We start from the raw sequence: 5,000 nt of genomic DNA on the forward strand, positions 1-5,000 counted from the left end.
GACACCGTATTTTTGCGTGATTTTTTCCAGTCCATCCCATAATAATATCAAGAAGGTGCCCACCAAGTTTCGTTAGGATTGGCCAAGATTTCGAATTTTCATGAATTTTTTTCAAAACCCTCTATTTTCCAACATTTCAAAAATTCAAAACCACATCAAGATGGCTTGGTTTTGATACCAAACTTTCTAGACCTCATTCTGCATGCATTTGTGACACTTTCCAACCAACAAAACTCAAAAACCACCACTTTGAAAATTTCATGATTCTTGGCACACCACCAAGTCACAAAATCAAGCCAAAACACCAAAATCTTGGAACTTGGCTATGCACCAACCATGCCAAGATCAATTCCTTTTGATCCCAAACTTCTCCCACATCACATTGGAGGCATTTGTGAGGATTGAGTCCAGCCAGATTTCCAAAACCATGATTTTCGTTTTTCACCAAAATCACCACCAAGCCACAAAATCAAGCCAAAAATCCAAAATCATGAACTTGGCTATGCACCAACCATGTCAAGATCAATTCCTTTTGATCCCAAACTTCTCCCACATCACTTTGAAGGCATTTGTGAGGATTGAGTCCAGCCAGTTTTCCAAAACCATGATTTTCGTTTTTCACCAAAATCACCACCAAGCCACAAAATCAAGCCAAAACACCAAAATCATGAACTTGGCTATGCACCAACCATGTCAAGATCAATTCCTTTTGATCCCAAACTTCTCCCACATCACTTTGAAGGCATTTGTGAGGATTGAGTCCAGCCAGATTTCCAAAACCATGATTTTCGTTTTTCACCAAAATCACCACCAAGCCACAAAATCAAGCCAAAAATCCAAAATCATGAACTTGGCTATGCACCAACCATGTCAAGATCAATTCCTTTTGATCCCAAACTTCTCCCACATCACTTTGAAGGCATTTGTGAGGATTGAGTCCAGCCAGTTTTCCAAAACCATCATTTTCGTTTTTCACCAAAATCACCACCAAGCCACAAAATCAAGCCAAAACACCAAAATCATGAACTTGGCTATGCACCAACCATGTCAAGATCAATTCCTTTTGATCCCAAACTTCTCCCACATCACTTTGAAGGCATTTGTGAGGATTGAGTCCAGCCAGTTTTCCAAAACCATGATTTTCGTTTTTCACCAAAATCACCACCAAGCCACAAAATCAAGCCAAAACACCAAAATCATGAACTTGGCTATGCACCAACCATGGCAAGATCAATTCCTTTTGATCCCAAACTTCTCCCACATCACTTTGAAGGCATTTGTGAGGATTGAGTCCAGCCAGTTTTCCAAAACCATGATTTTCGTTTTTCACCAAAATCACCACCAAGCCACAAAATCAAGCCAAAAATCCAAAATCATGAACTTGGCTATGCACCAACCATGTCAAGATCAATTCCTTTTGATCCCAAACTTCTCCCACATCACTTTGAAGGCATTTGTGAGGATTGAGTCCAGCCAGTTTTCCAAAACCATGATTTTCGTTTTTCACCAAAATCACCACCAAGCCACAAAATCAAGCCAAAACACCAAAATCATGAACTTGGCTATGCACCAACCATGGCAAGATCAATTCCTTTTGATCCCAAACTTCTCCCACATCACTTTGAAGGCATTTGTGAGGATTGAGTCCAGCCAGTTTTCCAAAACCATGATTTTCGTTTTTCACCAAAATCACCACCAAGCCACAAAATCAAGCCAAAAATCCAAAATCATGAACTTGGCTATGCACCAACCATGTCAAGATCAATTCCTTTTGATCCCAAACTTCTCCCACATCACTTTGAAGGCATTTGTGAGGATTGAGTCCAGCCAGTTTTCCAAAACCATGATTTTCGTTTTTCACCAAAATCACCACCAAGCCACAAAATCAAGCCAAAACACCAAAATCATGAACTTGGCTATGCACCAACCATGGCAAGATCAATTCCTTTTGATCCCAAACTTCTCCCACATCACTTTGAAGGCATTTGTGAGGATTGAGTCCAGCCAGTTTTCCAAAACCATGATTTTCGTTTTTCACCAAAATCACCACCAAGTCACAAAATCAAGCCAAAACACCAAAATCATGGAACTTGGCTATGCACCAACCATGCCAAGATCAATTCCTTTTGATCCCAAACTTCTCCCACATCACTTTGAAGGCATTTGTGAGGATTGAGTCCAGCCAGTTTTCCAAAACCATGATTTTCGTTTTTCACCAAAATCACCACCAAGCCACAAAATCAAGCCAAAACACCAAAATCATGAACTTGGCTATGCACCAACCATGTCAAGATCAATTCCTTTTGATCCCAAACTTCTCCCACATCACTTTGAAGGCGTTTGTGAGGATTGAGTCCAGCCAGTTTTCCAAAACCATGATTTTCGTTTTTCACCAAAATCACCACCAAGTCACAAAATCAAGCCAAAACACCAAAATCATGGAACTTGGCTATGCACCAACCATGCCAAGATCAATTCCTTTTGATCCCAAACTTCTCCCACATCACTTTGAAGGCATTTGTGAGGATTGAGTCCAGCCAGTTTTCCAAAACCATGATTTTCGTTTTTCACCAAAATCACCACCAAGCCACAAAATCAAGCCAAAACACCAAAATCATGAACTTGGCTATGCACCAACCATGTCAAGATCAATTCCTTTTGATCCCAAACTTCTCCCACATCACTTTGAAGGCATTTGTGAGGATTGAGTCCAGCCAGTTTTCCAAAACCATGATTTTCGTTTTTCACCAAAATCACCACCAAGCCACAAAATCAAGCCAAAACACCAAAATCATGAACTTGGCTATGCACCAACCATGGCAAGATCAATTCCTTTTGATCCCAAACTTCTCCCACATCACTTTGAAGGCATTTGTGAGGATTGAGTCCAGCCAGTTTTCCAAAACCATGATTTTCGTTTTTCACCAAAATCACCACCAAGCCACAAAATCAAGCCAAAAATCCAAAATCATGAACTTGGCTATGCACCAACCATGTCGAGATCAATTCCTTTTGATCCCAAACTTCTCCCACATCACTTTGAAGGCATTTGTGAGGATTGAGTCCAGCCAGTTTTCCAAAACCATGATTTTCGTTTTTCACCAAAATCACCACCAAGCCACAAAATCAAGCCAAAACACCAAAATCATGAACTTGGCTATGCACCAACCATGGCAAGATCAATTCCTTTTGATCCCAAACTTCTCCCACATCACTTTGAAGGCATTTGTGAGGATTGAGTCCAGCCAGTTTTCCAAAACCATGATTTTCGTTTTTCACCAAAATCACCACCAAGCCACAAAATCAAGCCAAAAATCCAAAATCATGAACTTGGCTATGCACCAACCATGTCAAGATCAATTCCTTTTGATCCCAAACTTCTCCCACATCACTTTGAAGGCATTTGTGAGGATTGAGTCCAGCCAGTTTTCCAAAACCATGATTTTCGTTTTTCACCAAAATCACCACCAAGTCACAAAATCAAGCCAAAACACCAAAATCATGAACTTGGCTATGCACCAACCATGTCAAGATCAATTCCTTTTGATCCCAAACTTCTCCCACATCACTTTGAAGGCATTTGTGAGGATTGAGTCCAGCCAGTTTTCCAAAACCATCATTTTCGTTTTTCACCAAAATCACCACCAAGCCACAAAATCAAGCCAAAACACCAAAATCATGAACTTGGCTATGCACCAACCATGTCAAGATCAATTCCTTTTGATCCCAAACTTCTCCCACATCACTTTGAAGGCATTTGTGAGGATTGAGTCCAGCCACTTTTCCAAAACCAACATTTTCGTTTTTCACCAAAATCACCACCAAGTCACAAAATCATGAACTTGGCTATGCACCAACCATGTCAAGATCAATTCCTTTTGATCCCAAACTTCTCCCACATCACTTTGAAGGCATTTGTGAGGATTGAGTCCAGCCAGTTTTCCAAAACCATGATTTTCGTTTTTCACCAAAATCACCACCAAGTCACAAAATCAAGCCAAAACACCAAAATCATGGAACTTGGCTATGCACCAACCATGCCAAGATCAATTCCTTTTGATCCCAAACTTCTCCCACATCACTTTGGAGGCATTTGTGAGGATTGAGTCCAGCCAGTTTTCCAAAACCAACATTTTCGTTTTTCACCAAAATCACCACCAAGCCACAAAATCAAGCCAAAAATCCAAAATCATGAACTTGGCTATGCACCAACCATGTCAAGATCAATTCTTTTTGATCCCAAACTTCTCACACATCACTTTGAAGGCATTTGTGAGGATTGAGTCCAGCCAGTTTTCCAAAACCATGATTTTCGTTTTTCACCAAAATCACCACCAAGTCACAAAATCAAGCCAAAACACCAAAATCATGGAACTTGGCTATGCACCAACCATGCCAAGATCAATTCCTTTTGATCCCAAACTTCTCCCACATCACTTTGAAGGCATTTGTGAGGATTGAGTCCAGCCAGTTTTCCAAAACCATGATTTTCGTTTTTCACCAAAATCACCACCAAGCCACAAAATCAAGCCAAAACACCAAAATCATGAACTTGGCTATGCACCAACCATGTCAAGATCAATTCCTTTTGATCCCAAACTTCTCCCACATCACTTTGAAGGCATTTGTGAGGATTGAGTCCAGCCAGTTTTCCAAAACCATGATTTTCGTTTTTCACCAAAATCACCACCAAGTCACAAAATCAAGCCAAAACACCAAAATCATGGAACTTGGCTATGCACCAACCATGCCAAGATCAATTCCTTTTGATCCCAAACTTCTCCCACATCACTTTGAAGGCATTTGTGAGGATTGAGTCCAGCCAGTTTTCCAAAACCAACATTTTCGTTTTTCACCAAAATCACCACCAAGCCACAAAATCAAGCCAAAACACCAAAATCATGAACTTGGCTATGCACCAACCATGTCAAGATCAATTCCTTTTGATCCCAAACTTCTCCCACATCACTTTGAAGGCATTTGTGAGGATTGAGTCCAGC

The sequence above is a fragment of the Phaseolus vulgaris genome, chromosome 6 (assembly GCF_051622355.1).
Source record: "Phaseolus vulgaris cultivar YP4 chromosome 6, ASM5162235v1, whole genome shotgun sequence".
Classification (NCBI taxonomy): Eukaryota; Viridiplantae; Streptophyta; class Magnoliopsida; order Fabales; family Fabaceae; genus Phaseolus; species Phaseolus vulgaris.